General features: G+C 32.7%; 1 long non-coding RNA gene across 2 annotated transcripts in view; it reads right to left on the bottom strand.

Annotated features, from left to right (window-relative positions):
* Positions 1–21238, bottom strand: part of LOC127559576 (uncharacterized) — a 191200-nt gene that overhangs the window by 65371 nt on the left and 104591 nt on the right. For both annotated transcript variants that reach the window (XR_007953167.1, XR_007953168.1), the window contains one exon: positions 6968–7034. This is a non-coding gene — a long non-coding RNA (uncharacterized LOC127559576). The remainder of the gene's footprint in view (positions 1–6967; positions 7035–21238) is intronic.

The raw sequence follows: 21238 nt of genomic DNA, 5'->3' as shown, positions 1-21238 counted from the left end.
GCAAGCAGTCCTTTATATGTTGGATATGTTGCAGTATATCCTAGATACAATATATGTTTGCAGAACCGAACAGTTCTCTTGTTGCTTAGGGAGAATTGGATTCAGAAGGTATAAATAACCCGGGAAGAAAAACAAAAATGCAGATAGTTTACATTCGTTTCCCAGTGTTCTTTCTTTGGGTGTAGCTGCTTTTGTCCGTCATTTATCAATTGAAACTCAGGTCTCTTTGTCAAAGAAATCCACTTCCATCAAAATATGTCCTCATACAACATCGTTGTCGAAGTGTATAATGATCTCCTGGTTCTGCTCATTTCACTTAGCATCAGTTCATGTAAGTCTCGCCAGTCCTCTCTGTATTCATCCTGCTGGTCATTTCTTACAGAACAATAATATTCCATAACATTCATATACCACAATTTACCCAGACATTCTCCAATTGATGGGCATCCATTCATTTTCCAGTTTCTAGCCACTACAAACAGGGCTGCTACAAACATTTTGGCACATACAGGTCCCTTTCCCTTCTTTAGTATTTCTTTGGGATATAAGCCCAATAGAAACACTGCTGGATCAAAGGGTATGCACAATTTGATAATTTTTTGGGCATAATTCCAGATTGCTCTCCAGAATGGTTGGATTCATTCACAACTCCACCAACAATGCATTAGTGTCCCAGTTTTCCCGCATCCCCTCCAACATTCATCATTATTTTTCCTGTCATCTTAGCCAATCTGACAGGTGTGTAGTGGTATCTCAGAGTTGTCTTAATTTGCATTTCTCTGATCAATAATGATTTGGAACACTCTTTCATATGAGTGGTAATAGTTTCAATCTCATCCTCTGAAAATTGTCTGTTCATATCCTTTGACCATTTATCAATTGGAGAATGGCTTGATTTCTTATAAATTTGAGTCAGTTCTCTATATATTTTGGAAATGAGGCCTTTATCAGAACCTTTAACTGTGAAAATGTTTTCCCAGTTTGTTGCTTCCCTTCTAATCTTGTTTGCATTAGTTTTATTTGTACAGAGGCTTTTTAATTTGATGTAATCGAAATTTTCTATTCTGTGATCAGTAATGGTCTCTAGTTCATCTTTGGTCACAAATTTCTTTCTCCTCCACAAGTCTGAGAGATAAACTATTCTATGTTCCTCTAATTTATTTATAATCTCGTTCTTTATGCCTAGGTCATAGACCCATTTTGATCTTATCTTGGTATATGGTGTTAAGTGTGGGTCCATGCCTAATTTCTGCCATACTAATTTCCAATTATCCCAGCAGTTTTTATCAAATAATGAATTCTTTTCCAGAAGTTAGGGGCTTTGGGTTTGTCAAACACTAGATTGCTATAATTGACTATTCTGTCTTGTGAACCTAGCCTTTTCCACTGATCCACTAATCTATTTCTTAGCCAATACCAAATGGTTTTGGTGACTGCTGCTTTATAATATAATTTTAGATCAGGTACAGCTAGGCCACCTTCATTTGATTTTTTTTTCATTAATTCCTTGAGATTCTCGACTTTTTATTGTTCCATATGAATTTTGTTGTTATTTTTTCTAGATCAAGAGAATTATTTTTTCTAAAAATATCCTTTCTACCTTCCCACGAACATCCATTTCTATCCTTATGTATGAATGGATTTGAACCTAAATATGATAATTCTGTTAGAAATGCATCCTCAGACACAGATTTAGGTACAAGGCAACAAGGAAGAAGAATATAAAGCATAATTATTACAGATCAATAAGTTGGAACAAAGATGAAAATCAATAATTACAAAATTACAAAAAATATTAAAAATGCAAATACACAGTGAACTACTAAGACAACTACAATTTGATCTGTTTAAAAAGTTATTGACATCAAAAAGTCATGTTGGACAGAGTAGAGAGCAAATAAAAATGTAATAATGCCATTTTAATTTATTTTTTTTAATTATTGATATCTTTTTTGTTCTAATATCACTTACATTTTTCAGTGTATCTTTCTCCCCACTCCTTCCCAAAGAGGCATTCTTTATGATGAAAAATAAAAAAGTGTGTGTGGGAGGGAGTGTATTTCACAAAACTAAACAACATGAAGAAAAAAATCTTTATATATATATATAATGTTTTCCATTTTTCTTCCACTTCTGCAAAGAAGCAAAGCAGTGAGAAGTGCCTTCTCATAGCTTTTCTTTACGGTCAAGCTTGGTCTGTATAATTTCACAGAATAAAGTTTTGATTTTTGCTGGTGTTAATTTCATTGTTGAGGCCATTGTATCTGTTGTTTTCCTTATTTTACTTACTTCACCTAACATTAGTTCATCTATCTTCTCTTGCTTCTGTATATTTATAATAGCCATCATTTCTAATAGCATAATACTATTCTATTACATTCATGGGCTACAGCTTGTTTAGCCATGCCTAACCAATGGACATTATTTTGTTTCCAATTTAATCTTAATATTAAAGTACTGCCATAAATATGAATATAGAAGTATACACTGCCATAAAAGTGTATATGATGTTTTTTAACATCATTTAACTCCTTGTGATATACTCTAAGCTCTGATATATTAAGGTGAAATGATACAGACATTTCAAACAATTTTTAGCATAATTCTAAGTTTCCAAAATAATTAAATCAATTCACAATTATTTCTATAAATTAGTAGTCCAGCCAATTTTCCCCATCTCTACAATACTGATCATTTTTTTATCATCTCTATTAATTTTTTCATGTTATATTAAATCTAACAGTTATGTTGATATGCATTTCTCTTATTATTAGTATTTTAGGACATTTTTTCATATGACTTAATAATACAAAATTATTCTTTGCAGAATGATTTGTTCATATTCTTGGATCATTTATCTTTTGGTCTTACACATTTCTCTAAGTTACTCATGTATCTTGAATATCCAATGATTTAGAGATATTTTGTATAAAGATTTTTTTTTGTACTTAAATTTACTTATTCATTAATAGCATTCCACATTTTATCTAATTGTACCAAAATACATGGGATGCAGATCAGAGAAAAATTTATGTTAATAAGCACTTACATCAATAAAATAGAGAAAGGATATATCAATGCAATTTTTAAAAGTTAAAAATTTTCAATTAAATACCAAATTAGAAGTAGTGAAAATTTTAAAAATTAGATTGATAAAAATTGAATGCAAGAAAACTACTGATTAATAAATAAAACTAGGAGTTAATTTTATGAAAAAACACTGCAATGGAGACTGAAGAAAAGCAAATCATTGTTATCAAAAATAAAAAGAATGAATATGATACTAATGAAGATGAAATTAAAGCAATAATCAGGAATCATTTTACCCAATTATATGACAATAAATTTAATAATTTAAGTGAAATGGGAAAATGCATACAAAAAATGAACTGCCTAGCTTAACAGAAAAGAAAATAGAATATCTAAATAGTCCTGTTTTAGAAAAAAAAATGAATAGGCCATTCTTAAAAAAGAATGATTAGGATTCAAATGGATTTACAAGTGAATTCTACCAAGTATTTAATGATCAACTAATTCTAATATTAAATAAATTATTTTGAATAATAGGGACATAAGGAGTTCTACCAAATTCCCTTTACAAAACAAATGTGGTATCTAAGCCAAAAAGAGTAAAAACAGAGAAAGTTCTAAATATTGATATAAAATAATGGAAAACTATTTCAATATATCACAAAAATTTTACATTGTTACCAAATGAGACTTTCACCAAGAATGTAGATCTATTTTACTATAACTATTATTATTATAGTAACTATTAAACTATTAAAATAATTGATTATATAAAAAATCAACAAAAGCATATGATTTTATTAATGAATATAAAAAGGCTTTTGACAAAATATAATACTTATTCATATCAATAATATTTAAAGGCATAGGTATAAATAAATTTTTTCTTAAAATGATAAAATGAATCTACCTAAAAACATTAGTAATGATTTTCTATAAAAGGGATAAGTTAGAAGCCTTCCCAGTAAGATCAAAAGTGAAACAAGGATGCCCATTATGTTTTTTGACTCTTCTAAGTAGAAACGACTTTGATTTATTATATAAAATAAAGCATAAATATAGTAGGTGACATGCAAAAGGGAATTGGAAGAAATATGCCAAGTGTACTACATATGGATTGGTTTTGTCTTCTGGTATTTCCATCTGCCAGTACATTGCAAATGTAGTTTAATCCCATTGATTATTGACCTAGTAATGCTTGAGTACTAAAGAGAACTTAATATAGTTGCCTATTTATGCTTCATTACACTGTAATTCAAATTTCCCAACCAAATTGTGGATTTGTTGACCCAGGGTCCAATTCTTATTCAGACACAGGGAATTTACTGAAAACTTCACCTTCCTTTGCAATAAGTAAAACCAAATATACTAATGTAATAGAATATCATTGCTCTATAGAAAACAATGAGCAGCCAGACTTCAAAAAAACCTGGAAAGACTCACAGGGTCTAATGCCAAGTGAAGTGAGCAGAAGCAAGGGAATGCTGTACATGGAAACAAGATTATGTGGTAATCAACTGTGATGGACCTAGCTCTTCCCAACAATGCAGTGATTCAAGACAATAAGGATGCTCATTATTACTAATATTATTTAATATTATACCAGAAATATTAATGATAGCAATAAGAAAAGAAAAAGAAATTGAAGTCAGAATGAATAATGAGAGCAAAAAATATCTCTTTTGCAGATTTTACAATGAAGTTCCAGGATATAAAATAAATCCACATAAATCATCAGCATTTCTGTATATCAACAACCAAGCCCTACAAGAAAATAAAGTAAGAGATATTTCATCTAAAATAATTTTAGACAATATAAAATAACTGGGAATATAATTACCAAGATTAACACAGGAATAATATGCACATAATTATAAAACACTTTTTTATATAAAGTCTGGTTTAAATAATTGGAGAAATATTAATTGTTCATGGGTGAGCCAAGTCAATATAATGAAAATGCTAATTCTGCCTAAACTAATTTACTATTGAGTTTCATCCCAATTAAACTACAAAAATTTATTTTTATTGAGCTAGGAAAAATAACAAAATTCATTTAGAAGAATAAAAGATCAAAAATATCATAAGAATTAATGAAAGAATATAAACAAAGGTGGCCTAGCAGTATCATATCTTAAATTGTATTATAAGGCAATAATTATCAACACTATGTGCTACTACCTAAGAAATAAAATGATGGATCAGTGGAATATAGTAGGTGTATAGTAGTAAATGATTGTAATAAGCTTGTATTTGACCAACATAAAGATCTAAGCTTTGGGGATAAAAACTCACTGGTAAAAAATTATTGAGATGTTTTCAATATTTCAATTGAATTAAAATTTTATATTTTGTCTTTTGTATTATTCTATATTTTATTTGATTAATAACTCACCCATGAAATATAGGTATGGGTGGTACTTAATCTGATTCTCTTCTGATATTTTTATCCATTTTATTTATATTCACTATTCACATCACATATCCATTTTGAGTTTATGGTATAAGATGTTCTAGAATGAATTTCTACTACTCTGTTCTGCAGTTTTGTCAGTAATTCTTAATGGTTGTTTTCTAGAAAATTGTGTTGTCATCTGTGAATTCTAAGTTCTAGTAATTCTTTTTATTTTCTTACAGTTTGATTTTTCCTAGTTCATATTAATTTTGTTAATTTTATTTTTCTTCTTTTTCTTTTTAATCAAGTCAAAATTTCTAAATTTTGCTATTCTTTTCAAATAATCAGTTTTTAGATTTATCAATTCTATGACATTTTGTTTCTAATTTGTTTCTCCTCTGATTTTCAAGATTTTTCTCTATCATACTATTTTAAGTTTCTTTAATTATAGTTTTTTTATTTTAAAATGCACATTATTAATGAGAAAGACACTGTTAGGAACACATTTTCCTCTGATTTAGCTGTATTTCAGCTAAATCATTGTCATTGTTTTCAACATAGTTATTGTTTGTATGATTTATTTGTGACATTCATTGTTCATGATTTCATTATTCAATTTCTATTTGTGTCTTTGTCTTTTGCTTGTTTATTATACTGATTATTTTTTATAGCTTATAGTCAAAGGATATATTTCATAAGTATAATAAATTATATTTGTTAATTTCTATTTTCCCTGGTATATAACTTTTGCTTTTTTTTTTTTTAACAAATCCTGAATTTGTCATCCTGAAGAACATATATGGCTTCTAATATTCCATTTCAGAAGATGCTATAAATCTTTTAGCATTCAATTATCCTGTAATCACTTCCCTTTGCTTATCTTACTATTAGCTTTATCCAGTTCTGAAAGAGAAATATTAAAGACTCCTAATATATATATACACCATTCTGCAACTTTCTGTAACTTTTATGTATAGATGTTACATATTGGTTAAAAGGTCAAATCACAAAAATTAACACCAATATCACCAAAAATGGTGATAGGACTTAGAATAGAGGGGATAATCCTGAGTATATCACTGAAGATGGTCAGAAAGTTTAAAGAATGTGCCAAAAGTTAGCAGATGACAGCAAAAGAAATAAAGTTGTAGGAATATTGAAATGAGCCCTCTTAAGTGGAAAATTGGAAAAGTGTTCTCTAGTAGAAAGATTTTCAAGCAGTGTGTATCCCAAGGAGTAAGCAAGGTTTCCTTTCAAGTTTAAGATAGAATAAAATACCCAATGATATAGTGGAATGATATAGGAATTTATAATGTCCTTGTGGAACTTGTGTAGCTTATTAAAATACAAATGAGAGTTCGAAAGGAAATAATACAGACATGCATTATGAAACTAAATTATAGAGATAAGGGATCAGAATAATAGAAAGTAGAATTTTTCATTGAACATAAAGACTAAATTAAAATTAATCCTTCCCAAAGTTCAAAATTAAATTTGTCACACTTTCAGGATGGATGTTCTTACCACAGATGGCCTACTCACCTTGAAAATTTTTGGAGGCTTGCTGCGATCGGTCTTGGATAGAGGGAAGAGCTGCTATTAAGGAGACCTATTTTACAAAAAAAAAAAAAATGCTCCTTTAACATTTGGTAGCACTACAAAAGTATAATAAGGTATGAGTAATATGCTATGAGTCAGTAAACTTGGGTTTCATTACCAATTCTATAGCCAAGTGCTATAACTATGTGATCTTTATTATTGTTCAGTTGTTTTTCAGTCTTGTGAACTCTTTGTGATTCCATTTGGGGTTTTCTTGGCAAAGATACTGAAGTGGTTTGCCATTTCATTCTCCAACTCATTTTATAGTGAGGAACTGAGGCAAAAAGGGTTGTGACTTGCCTAGCATCACAAAACTTGTAAGTGTTTGCAGAAAAAGCTGAACTCAGTTAAGTTGAATCATCCTGACTCTAAATCTGACAGTCTATCCATTTTTCCACTTAGCTGCCCATATGATGTTTACAACTTAACTTTCTGAACCTTGATTGTTCATAGGACAAGCAAGGCAATTGAAATAGATAATCTTCAAGGCTCCTTTTAGTTCTAAAATTCTAGAGATTTTTGAAAGAATTATTTTTATTTATTATTTCAAATGACATGCTTGTTGATTTATGCTGACTTTTTCTGGTTTTAGGTTACTTAATATTTTATTTTTCCTGGTTATATGTGAAACAATATATTTTTCAAATTTTTAACATTTGTATTTTAAATTTTGAGTTCCAGATTCACTCCTTTCCTCCTTTCCCATTCATCCCTATTGAGAAGGCACATGCGAAGTTTATGCAAAATATTTCCATAAAAGTCATGTTGTAAAAGAAAGCATAACTCTATCCTGTGCCTCTCTCACAAACAAATGAAGTAAAAAAATTATGCTTCAATCTACATTCAGCCACAATCTCAAATGAATAGGATGTTTAATAATAAATCGTTCAGAATAGTCTTAGATCAGTGTATTGCTAAAAATAGCAAAATCATTCACAAATGATCATACAACAACATTGTATATTTCACTTTGTATGAGTTGATGGAGGACTTTCCAGGTTTTCCTGAGAGCATTCCACTCATCATTTCTTATAGAAAAAAATAGAATTCCATCAGAATCTCATGCCACAATTTATTCAGTCTTTCCCCAATTGATGATTATCCCCTCAGTTTCCAATTCTTTGCCCTGAGAAAAGAGCTGTTATAAATATTCTTTCACATATAGGTCCTTTTCCTTTTATTTTTAAATTTCTTTTGTGATACATTTCAAATAGTTGTATTGTTAAGTCAAAAGATATGCATGATTTTATATCCCTTTAACCTTAGTTCCAAATTGCTGTAGTGAATGGTTGAGTCAGTTCACAATTTCACCAATAATACATTAAAGTCTCACTTTCCCTACATTTCCTCAAACATCTATCGTTTTCCTTTTTTGGTTCATTAGTCAGTCCAGTAGATATGAGGTAGTACTTCAGAATAGTTTTAATTTGCATATCTCTGATCTATAACACGTCAGAATATTTTTAAATATAGCTATAAATAACTTGATTAATTCATCTAAACACTATTCACATCTTTTGATCATTTATCAATTGAGGACTCTTTTACACACACACACACACACACACATATCCCTTTTTCCTAATACTTTTCCATAAGGTAAGATAGATTTCTATACCTATATTGAATGTGTATATTATTCCCTCTTTAAGCCTATTCTAATGAGAATAAGGTTCTATCACTTCCCTTCCCATCTCCCTTTTCCCCTCCACTGTAAAAGTGTTTTCTTGTCTCTTTTATGAAGATAATTTATACCATTCCACTTCTCCCTTTTCCTTTCTCTCAGCAAATTCCTCTCTCACCCCTTAATTTTATTTTTTAGATATTATTCCTTCATATTCAATTCATACCTGTTCCCACTGTCTATATATACTCCTTTAAACTACCATAATAATGAAAAAGTTCTTATGAGTTATAAGAATCATCTTCCCTATACAGGGATAAACAGATTAACTTTATCAAGTCCCTTATGATTTCCCTTTTCTAATTACCCTCTTATGCTTCTCCTGAGACCTTTTTTTTGAAAACCGAATTTTCTATTCAGCTCTGGTCTTTTCATCATGAATGCTAGAAAGTCTTCTATTTAATTGAATATCCACTTTTTCCCTGAAGAATTATACTCATTTTTGCTGAGTCGGTGATTCTTATTGTAATCCTATTTCCTTTGCTCTCCAGAACAGCATATTCTAAGCCCTCCAATCCTCTAATGTAAAATATGCTAAATATTGTGTTATCCTAACTATAATATCACTATACTTGAACTGTTTCTTTCTGGGTACTTGCAACATTTTCTTCTTAACCTGGGATTGAACTATAATTCCTAGGAGTTTTCAACTTGTGATCTCTTTCAAGAAGTGATTGATGGACTTTTTCAACTTTGACTTTACCCTGAGTTCTAGGATATCAGGACAGTTTTCCTTGATGATTTCTTGAGAGATTGTATATTGGTTCTTTTTTTGATCATGGCTTTCAGGTAGATCAACAATTTTAAAATTATCTTTCCTGGATCTATTGTCTAAATAAGATGTTTTTCTAGTGAAATATTTCACAATGCTTTAATTTTTCTTTTTTTTTTGTTTCTTGATTTCCTATAAAGTCAATAGCTTCCATATGCTCAAATCTAATTTTTAAGGAATTATTTCCTCCAAGAGCTTTTTTACCTTCTTTTTCATTTGGCCAATTTTGTTTTTTAAGGCATTCTTCCAGTCATTAGCTGTTGTGTATCCTGTTGAATTATTCTTCATTCCTCCCAATCCCACCCCCCATCTCTCTTAGTTGATTTTCAAAATATCTTTTAAATCCTTCCATGGGCTGAAACCAATTTTTATTTTTCTTGGAGACTTTGAGTGTAGGAACTTTGACTTTATCTTCTTCTGAGTATGTGTTTTGATTTTCCTTGTCATCACAGCAATTTTCTATGTTCAGAATCTTTTTGTTTGCTCATTTTTTCCAGACTATTACTTGATTTTTAATATTGTTAAATTAGGGCTCTGTTTTCAGAGTAAAGAGTATAATGTCCCAATCTATAGGGATTTTCTGAAGCTATTTTTTCAGACATCCCTCTGAGGACCTGTAAATTTTCAATTTTTCCAAGTTGATATGATCCAAGGAGGAATGTGTTTACTATTCTCCTAGCTTATGCTCTGGTCTATGAGTGTCCACCAACATTCTTTTCAGCTCTGGAATGGTGAAGAGAATTTTCTCTCCCAACTCTGACTATAAGTTCTAATGTGGTAGTGCTCCTCCTTGCCTGGAATTGTGAGTCAGGACTTTGTCCCAGATCTGAGTTTGAACAAAGCAACAGTTCTGACTCAGTCCTAATGAAGAGATCTCCTTCTAAACAGCTATTCAACTCCCTTACCCTGTGGACTAACCATCTACAAGCCACAGCTGCTGCTTCTGCTGCTGTTGACAAATCAGTGAAGTTGACAAATCAAGGCTTTCTCCTCTTTTCATGGTTTTCCAAGCCCTTTCTACTCACCTTTTAAGTCATCTTTGATGTCTGTGGGCTGAGGGATCTAGAAACCACCAGTGCTGTCATTGATTTAGAGGCCCCAAGACCTGCTCCTGTCTAGCTGGGGCCTGGCGTGCCAGTACATTGTGCCAGAATGGCTACTCTCCAACCCTAGTGCAATAGACTTTTTTCTCTAACCCCCACAAGTTGTCCTCAGCTGGAAAATCATTACCTTCTGTCTTTTGGTGGGTTCTGACACTCTAAAATTCATTTAGAGTCATTTTTCAGAGGTATTTTGTTGGGTTTTGAGGGAAAGCTCAAGTGAGTCCTTGCCTTTACTTTGGCAGCTTGGCTCTGCCTTTGGCTTTCATTTTTATATACAATCTAAACAATCTTAACTGTCTACCATGAACAGGAATTGTTTACTCATTAAATAAATGTACTGATTACTAGCAACTCATATTAAGAGAGGAAACAATTTTACCACATTCAGTTGATTCATTCTTTCATATATTTCCCAAACAAAAAAGAATCATTTATAAGTACTAAGTATTTATAGCACCTTAAAAATAAAAGCTATTCGGCTACAGTGTAAGCATATTAATGATGAAAATAATTAGTTATGTAATTAGTCTTTGGCCAGATGAGACACAAGTAGAAGACATGCAGGTCTAGGCATTTTAGATTAGGTAGCACCTGACTTACCTAGAAAAAGAAAAAAACTTGTTAAGAACTCTGCTGATTTAATTAGAGATATGACATCTTGAAGTACTTACTATTTGCTTTTTTTCCTGCTTGTGAAAAACACCTGCTCCTCCCTACTTACCTGATCTCATCAATGCCTCCAAACTGGGAGAGCAAACAGTTGATATCAAGTCATTTTATGTCTGAATTGGAACTCAATTCAAATAAATTCATAAAAAGGAAAGGCTAAAAGAAAACTGATGGGTCAGAATCCACTAAGTTTTGTTTTGAGTATCAATGCTAATGGATAAAAAAGAAATCCTTTTCCCCTTGATTATCAACAGTAGTCCTAATAGTTGTCATTACAAGTTCTCTAACCACCAGTTGCAAAAGTCTCCATACAATTAAAAGGGAAGCCTATGATAATACAATGTAGGAAACTTTCAAAATCTAATTTGTAAATCTAAATTATTTTCTAAAGTCAAAAGGATTGCTGGTTGCCAGATCTTTTCAAAATATACCTTGTCTCTTCAAATAAGATTGACTTGGAAAAGAAAAAAATCAAGGTTTAAACTGTACTCATTCCCTGAATTATTCCCAGAATCCTGAATTTCTACACTTCTATGGAAAAGTCTATATAACCATAAAAGCCTAATTAACCATATTCTTCTATAGCTTCATAGTCTTTTAAAGAAGATGACGATGCTATATAAAATAACTTAGTATGTCCAGCTGGATTTATTTCAGAGACAGCTGAAGGTTTAATTCCTTCCCTTTTCTTGAGAGCCACAAAGTATTGCACACTAGACACCTTTTAATATCTAAAAAGAATTTTAAAAAGACTCTGAAGACAGTTTTGCTCACACTTTCTTTGTCAGAAAAGGGATGGCAATGTACTCAAAGCAAGAAAGTAAGAGTTGGCATTCCATCTATTCATTAAAGTGTGAGAAAGTGAAGTCCCCAAAAAAATGGATATGACAAACTCAACATCATCATAGATGAATAACAAAGCAATATCAATTCGTCTCCCACTCCCACCCCTTCTAAAAATCCTACAAATTTTGCATGAGCTTTTCTTGAATCTTACCAAATATCCCATTTTAAAAACCTCATTTCTTTGTGGTATGTTTATATTGAGTATATAGTATTGAGTATAAATTGTAGGAAAATTCAAAAAGTACCTCCATACATAAGCTGGGAGTTTCTTTGGGGTTTACCAAAAATAAGCAAATTCATGGAAGTTTCACCATCTTAGGTACCATGATAATATCTACAAAGCTATATACTTTAAATATGCTTTCTTCTAGGGGAAAAATCATTCAACTGAGCTTTATTTCAAACAAAAAGAACATATTATTTTCCCAGTAGATAACATTAGCCCTTCTATCCAAATAGACTTTTAACTACAATGGGTGCTACTACTTTACCTTATAAATTAAGTGTAATGTCTTGTTTTGAAATAGGATAAAAAGTTTTACCTGTGGAGAGATGTTGGGGATATCTAGTGAAAAACTTCATTTTACAGGTGCTCTGTGAATAACAACTCAGTCTTTTCTTCCATGTTAAGTTAAGCTATTTTTTTCCTAAAATATGTTGAAAACTTCATCAATTTTTGGTTGGCTGAGCAGACTCAGAATTCAGACTACTGATGTCCTTTCCTCAATGTTTGAGTACAAAGCAATCAAGAGATAACCCATTAGGCTCTGGAGCTTGGTCACAGTATCATCAAATTATACAGACCAAGGAACTTTACTAAGTTTAATCCAATTGAAGTGTCCTCAGGAGCTATCCTTGTTGAGTGTTGTCCAGTTATGGATAAATAAATCTCTTTTTGTTAACTTTCAAATGACCTGCGAATGTCTCATTCTATTTTAGTATCAAATCTACACTGCTGGGCCTAGACTCCTAGAGCAACAAGTAAGAAAAATGAGATCTAGAGAAGTAACACAGATAGTGGTAGAACTGTGGTGCACACATAATCAAAATTCCATCTTAGTTAAAAGTAAACAAACTTTTAGTCAAATACATAACTATACCTATATAAAAAGACATGGGACACGGATTCATTTATTCAACAACGTTTGTTGAATGGATGCTGAATAGCAGATATCTAATGTTTACTTTTGTTACTTCAATCATAGTAGAATCATTATATTATAGCCTTTTAGAGATGAAAGGGATTTTAAAGGCTGGCCAGCCCAACCTCCTACCTAATATTGGTACAGGATATTATTAGATCATTATTCAGACTCTTCTTAAATACCTCCACAGACTTTAAGCTTGCTACCTCATGAGATAATGCATTGCATTGTTGGATAACTGTAATAATTTAAAAGTTATTTTTATTGATTGAACCAAAATTACTCTCCCCATAACAAAAATATGGATGGGCATATGAAGAGATGGATAAACAGATATATGGATAGATAGATATAGACAGAAAGAGATAATGGCTGGCTGGCTGGCTGCATGGATGGATAAAAGGATGGTTGGAGGTATGAAAAGGCAGCCAGGTAATACAATAGGTAGAGTGCCAGGCCTGAAGTCAGGAAAACTTGAATTTAAATCCAACCTTAGACATTTACTAGCTATGTGACTTTAAACAAGTCACTTAACCCTGTTTGCTTCACTGTTCTTATTTGTGAAATGAGTTGGAAAAGAAAATGGCAAACTGTTATAGTACCTTTGCCAAGAAGAGCCCAAATAGGGTCACAAAGAATCTGACTTAAATAACAACAAAAGGGTGGATGGATTGAAAAAGAATATAAAGATATAGATAGATAGATAGAACATATATTAAATATTTACTATATATCTTCTATTGCACAAAGGTTTGGGAATACAAATACAAACAAAAAGAAAGCCAGTCCCTGACTCTAGAAACATAATCTAATGAAAGCAAAATGTTCTTGGAAGTCATGGGCTGATCCCAGTTTGAAGTAGATATAGATGTTCCCTCACATGAAAATTTCAGGGAAGAACTCTCTAAAAGGGTCCTCAAACTTTTTAAATAGGGGGCGAGTTCACTGTCCCTCAGACTTTTGGAGGGCCGGACTATAGTAAAAACAAAAACTTTGTTTCGTGGACCTTTAAATAAAGAAACTTCATAGCCCTGGGTGGGGGGATAAACATCCTCAGCTACTGTATATGGCCCGCAGGCCGTAGTTTGAGGACCCCTACTCTAAACCCACCAATCAGAAAAGGAAGACTTTAGAGAGATGGAGACATTGCCAAAGTGAGAAGGCGGCTGAAAATGAAGTGGAGAAGTTCTTTAGAGCTGGGCTGTGTTTGAAATAAAATCTACAGATTTGTGCTAGTTTCTCTCTTTCCCATAATGTAGATTGTTCCTAAAAGCTTCATGGAAACTATCCAAGTGGGGCAATAGAAAGAATACTTTCTCTACTTGCAGTCAGAGGACCTGAGGTCGAGTTCCATTTTTGCCATACCTGCCAGCTGTCTGACTTTGGACCTCTTACCTCACCTTTAGCTTCCAATTATCCCTTGTAAAATGAGAGGTTATGATGACTTAATGGCTTCTAAAATCTATTCAGCCCTAAATCTATAATCTTTGATATGTGCTTTCAACCTAGTATAGACTAAGAAATGCCATTATCATCATATATGGTATTGTCTGTGATTTTGTGTAAATGGGTGCAAAACAATATTTTTTTAAAGTTTTATTGAGTTTTTTTTAACATTGTAGAGATTATACATTTATTCAGATGCCTTCTTTTAAAAATAAGTTAGAACTCTAACAAATACATATATTTTGATTCAGAAAAAAGGTCTTTAAAATAGAAAACTTTAGACATTTTCTGGTTCATATGAAGAGATGAAACTTGGGTGTGGGGGGGGTCTCTTTATTAGTAAGCCCCTGATTCATCAAATAGAAAGTCTGCATCCCTCTTGGTTGACATACTTCTTAAATTCTAATGCAGAAGGATTTATATTCACTCCCCATTGTTTCACTCACTAGAAAACAGATTGAAAGAACAATGATGCTGGATTTCAGATGTCTGGAGGAAATATTGCATGCATGACATCTGTTTCCCCTGAGGATTTGACACACATTTGCTTTAATGTTACTGGTGTGTTCCTCATTACTTTAGAAACTATATGCTGAAAATAAGAACTCGTTCTAGTTTTCAAGAAAGCATAAATTCCAAAGTCCTTTTGCTAGCAAAATAATACCCATCTTACAGGTCAAATTTTAGAGGGAGAAACATGAAAATGACAATGTTTCTAAGTGGCTAACATTTTATGATCTCAGCAGAAGTTGAGAACAAATCAGTTTTGCATTGGAGAGTTCCCCACAGCCAACAGAGAAAGCACCTCTGGAAAACAACATCTGAAAGAAATCAGAGCATTAAGTAGCTCTGAATGGCCCAAATCACCCCCTTTAAAATGTTTGAGGTGTTTATCCCCTGGAAAATCATCTTTAGTCTGCAGGAGCAATGATTTGCTCCCCATCTTTAGTCAGAGCTTTGGAACTCAGTCACAAGCTGACACATCTTATTCCAGGCAGGAGACAAAAGGCCAGTGCTGGGCTCTGCACTGCACACAGCTGGGCCCTGACATCAACCCCGTGTTGTCCTCTCACTTCATTAAGAACCAGAAAATACTCAAGATATTTCTATGCTTCACATTCAGTATCTGCTGGCAGTATTAGGAAGTGAAATGTTCTCTGCAGCTTTTCTGAATTAAATGCCCAATAAGTAGAAAGTATGCAGGAGTCATTTGCAGAATAGGATTGCGATGGTTTAGGTGGTAACTCAGTTAAAGCTTCCCATCTGGATACATATGTAGAATTCATCTTTCGCCCCCCTCTCTTCATTAGTTCTTTGCCTGAGATGACTCTAATTGAGGACAAAGCACTTCTGGGTCTAGGGGGATGCATTCCAGAGATGCATAAGCCAAAGGATAGTGAATTTTGAGATAGAAGAGACCTCAGAAGTTATTTAATTCAAACCCTTCATTTTCACAGATAGGAAAACTGAGGCCCAGAGAAGTAGATGAATTGTCCATGGTCACCAGGATATGATATGGCAAAGTTGAGATTTGAACCTACGTTCTCCAAATCCATCATGCTTTCCACTATTTCCTACTCCCAGTCCTCTCCAAATCACCTCCCAAACCCAAGAGCTTCTATAATCCTTCCAAGTTAGTGACATTAGCCATCTCACACAAACCAGAAGGAAATTAAGCAACAACTGATAGCAACATTTCCCTTTTCTTTGATCTTTGTTGATCTGGGGCTAAGACTTGTTGTGTCCCTTTTATACTGCCCCATTTAAACAAGCTACAGTGCTCACATGAATGAATTTAAGTACACAAGTGAATTTATTTACCAAATAGCATTCAACCACTTAATTAAATACAATTCAAAATTTAATTTGGGGAACTATAATGCATTTTGCATTTATTAATGTTGTCCTCTATCAAAATGAATGGGGAATAGTATAGAGAGAGCCAAGGGATAGAGGGTGGAAGGCCCTGATAAAATGATTAAATAAAATGAGACTTTAACATCATTTTATTACTGCCAAAGAGTATAAATATTTTTTTCATTCTGAATCCAAGACTCAGTCCCTATTTGTTGGTGTTGAGCTCTGCACATAAACCCTGAGCAATTTTTTGAAGGAGTTGAGATGTGAGTACTTAACAGCTGAAATACTGACAGGCTTGGAAGCTGAAATCCTCTGTTTATCCAAAGACTAGGTACAGTGCAGACAGCCACAATATGAGCTTAGAGTACCTACATCAGCTTGCCAATGACAATCTTTAGGGCTGCACAGTAATTCAATGCCCACATTAGCTAGACATGCAAACAGAGAGAAAGATTGCTGACAGAGTCAAATTGACTGAGAAAGCAGATTACTGGGAGTGAAACTTCTTTTGAAAAAGCTAAATTTAGCGGAGGTTTGCATTGTTTCTGCCTCTGTTTATTTTGCATATTTTAGAAGGTGAATTTATGGACACTACCAAAACATAATTTCTATCAGTTTACAGAGGATATGAATTTTTACATTGTTTTACAATGAAATGCCTAAGTGAGTCTAAATAATTGTTTCAAATTCGATACAGTAACCAACAGACTGAAGATACCTAAAGAGGTCAATGAAAAAACATTGGCACTGAGACAATGAGATAACTAAAATGACTTCTCTGTAAAAAAAAAAAAAAAAAAAAAAAAAAAAAACAGGAATTCACAGGTATGAGAAATCGTACAACAGTTTGTCAGTTTCAAGTTTCTGAACAAGGAGAAAGATGTCAGGATTGCAGGAAGTTAATTTATCAGCAGGCAAACTCAGGCTCGCAAGATTTACACAATAACTAAATTTTAAACCAGGTCTTAGCAGAAAGATAAATACTTCATTTGCACAATCATCTAATCAATGTAGGTCATAATTTATGATAAGAATGATTATTTAATGCCTAACATGATTATCCAAGGCTATAAATTTGGTACCCTTAGACAAGAGCTTCTTAATCTGAATCTTTGGATAACTCCAGGACTTTGTAGGTAGGTTTCCGGAGGTCCATAAACTTGAATTGGAACATACATACATATAGATGTGTTTATGTGTATGCATGTTTATACACACATGTAAATACATGTGCATATATTCATGCATTTATTTTGTATACACAAGTGTATATGTACAGGTGTGTGTTTACATACACATGTGTACATGTCTATGTTATAAACTCCTAATTGAAATTTAGCATTTCCCCTTCCACTATTTCTTCTTCCATTAGGAATACAGACAAAAAACAACATTAGATTTTATCAGACAAACAAAGGAGTCCATTACATGCACAAAAGGTTAAGAACTCCTACACTACTCACTGTATTAACTCTTTCAAGTCACTAGGGTACAGTTTATATTGTGTTGCTGCTGAGCTAATGCAACTTCTAAATGTGGCCAACTTATATATAGATTGTTGCTTAAGTACTAGTAATTAGAAGAATCTGTCTCACCTTGTATTTTGGCTGCTCTGAAATCATAGACTAAGCAAACTTAAAGGAACACTATAAAATCCCACTTCATTTACCCACTAATTCATTAATTCATTCAACAAATAGTTGAATGTCTAGCATATGCAAAGTGATATGTTCACACTAATGGGAAATGCATGTATAAGTCTCATGGACAGTTAGAAGTGTGCAATTATGTCAGAAAGAGAGATATAGTCTCCCTGTGTAACCTAACATATGACATGACCCCATCTAATATGTTATGCCAATTGTGTGCTTTGTAGTCCAGTGGAAAAAAAAAACTACTAAAAATAGCCATGCAGTTTCTGGGCAAAAGCAGAAGTAATTGACATTTCCTAGAAAATGATCCCACCTGGCTTTGGCGGAAGAGCAGCAGGAACATTTTAGCGGCAAGAATATCTAGTATAGAGCTTTGTCTTCAATGTTATTCCACTTTTCTGAAACCTCAAAACAAGGTTCAGAGGGAATCTTTAAAAATAATACACGTAAAATCCATATTACACTATTTAATTTACCTCTCAAGCATTAAATGAATAGACTCTCTATGGTTCTAGCAATTTTCCATTGCAGCATAGTGCAGTTATGCCATCATGCTGAGCATTGATCATTTGGCTAATATGACACAAAGGGTTGTCAAAGGAGAATCTTCTAACTATATCAGTCAAAATAAACACTAATGTAGAAACAATTGCTTATTTCTTGAAGACATTTCTTAGATTATTAGCATAAAAACACTACTTGTGTCTTTCAGGTCCATCCATAACATTGTTGGTGAACATAAGAACATTAGATGAGTTACACATGCAAATGACTTTGGCAGAATGTTAACTTGTAAATGCATTTTTGCAAACTTTTAGTGCTCCACTTTGCCCTGACATATACCCTGCATAACTCAAAGGGTTTTACATAATTGAAAAACTGGGAGGAAAACTTATTATTCAGCTTTTTCATTTCAATTTACAGGAAACTGCTATTCAGCCACCTGGATGTTTGTCTTACTCTCACTTCCTTGTGCCCTGTAAAAAGTGTGAATGAGACAGTGCTTCTGGAGGGAAGTGAGGTACTGGTAACAAGGGGAAGGTTGTTGAGGAGGATTTTTCCTCAAAGCTGACATTAAAAAAAAGAAATATTTAAAAGACATGTTCAAGAATTCTTAGCCTCAGTTATCTTATGTAGTTTCTGTAGGAGCTAGCCAAATAGTAATAGCATCAAACCTGGCCAGGTGCAACAAGTGCCTTAAAGAGTCCTCTCTTTCCTGTGTCCTAGCTCAGTAGGCTAGAGGCTAAAACTGGTTGTGCTTTGCATTAACTACTAAGGATATCGGTATATAGTTTAAGAATTCCACCAATTTTCCCCTTTTTGCCTGGTCCTATGCATTAAGCACAGAGGAATATGGGAAAGAAATCATTTGTTTGAAATCAGGAAATTAATTGTTCCACACAAGTAAAATTTCCAGGTATTTAGTGAATCTTAAGTTAAGGTTCTATCTAAAATAATAATGACTAGATTCTGTAAGAGGACCAGAGGCAATCTCCAGTGTAAAAAATGCATTTTTAGGGTATCTTTGTTTTTGCTTATTTCCTGGTTCTCTGTTGTCTCCTAATTGACATAATCATATGCTTTTTATGAATTAGGTTTTACTACTTACAAAATATATTACCTACTGTCAAGGTACTTATACTATGAAATGAAAGATTGTATGCAGCAACACAAAATATGTGCCAAAATGTATGGTACAAATAGAAGTACTATGAGACCTGGCACATTGCACACATTATAAAAGTTTTAAAATATTTGTTCACTGTGGGTTGATTGATGGATAGTTTACAGGTTTGCATTCTCCCTCTTAATGTCTGAATTTATGTGTTTTCTAGAACAGAAGGGTACTAGTGATACATTTTCTACCATGTGGAAGATAAAAGAATCTGGTTACCCACCATCTAAAACACACAGAGATAGAATACACATACACACACGCGCACACACACACACACACACACACACACACATATGAATCTGTATATGTATACACATATATATGCATAAACACACATAATGACATATACATTATCCCAGATAATGTATGAATAATATGATGAAAACAGGTAAAAATAAAAAATAAAAACAAAAGAACAGAACAAGTCTCTTAAATTGAATTTAAAAAGAATTCTCCACTAAATTCTACTATATTTTTCATGAATTTGAAAAAAGGTGAAGAGGAGGAAGAGGAAGAGGAAGAAGAAAAAAAGGGGGAGAAGGAATTCAAGGATGAAGAGAAGGGAGAAGGAGGAGAAATAGAGGAGGAAGAGAAGGAAGAGGAGAAGGAAGAAAAAGAGGAGAGGAGAAAGAAGAGGAGGAAAAGGCAGAGAAGAAGGAGTAGTAGGTGGAGAAGGAGAAAGAAGAGAGGGGAGGAAGAGGAAGAGGAGAAGGAGAAGAAGAAGAAAAAGAAGACATATATACATATACATTAAAGACTATATAATTAAAATCACATACTTTAATGCAAAGACACAAATGACATAAGTAGACAAGAAAAAAATTTATAAAATCAAACTATCATATGTGTGTGTGTGTATGCTGAATTTTCTACTTTAAACAAAAGGATATTAAATTGGAAAGGTTCAGAATATTGTTTATATTTCTCCTAGTTTCAAATATGCATATATACATACACACACATGGACATAGAAAAAAAAATCAATTACCTTTTAGTATGAGTAAGAAATCATACTTTTTAAAATGCTTTCCTAAAAGTCTTTGACAAAAGACAAATATCATTTTGGCTAAAAAAAAAAACACTATACAGTTATTTTTAAAAGGATATAAAATTAAAAGCTAATATATTATGCAATCGGACACTTTCCCAATAAATATGGATGCAAAGCAAGGATTCCTTTCATCCCATTATTTGATGTAGTTCTGAAACACTAATAATAACAGTAACAAAAGAGAAAACAATTAAAGACATAAGCAAAGGAGAAGAAAAATATTCTTATATGCTGCTTGCATGGGTGATTTGCTTGAAAAAATACTGAAAGAATAATGAACAAAGAAAGATACAAAACAAACCCAATAG

This window comes from Antechinus flavipes, chromosome 1 (genome assembly GCF_016432865.1).
Source record: "Antechinus flavipes isolate AdamAnt ecotype Samford, QLD, Australia chromosome 1, AdamAnt_v2, whole genome shotgun sequence".
In the NCBI taxonomy this organism is placed as follows: Eukaryota; Metazoa; Chordata; class Mammalia; order Dasyuromorphia; family Dasyuridae; genus Antechinus; species Antechinus flavipes.
The sequence above is the reverse complement of the archived record's forward strand: the minus strand, read 5'-3'. Positions and strand labels throughout refer to the sequence as shown.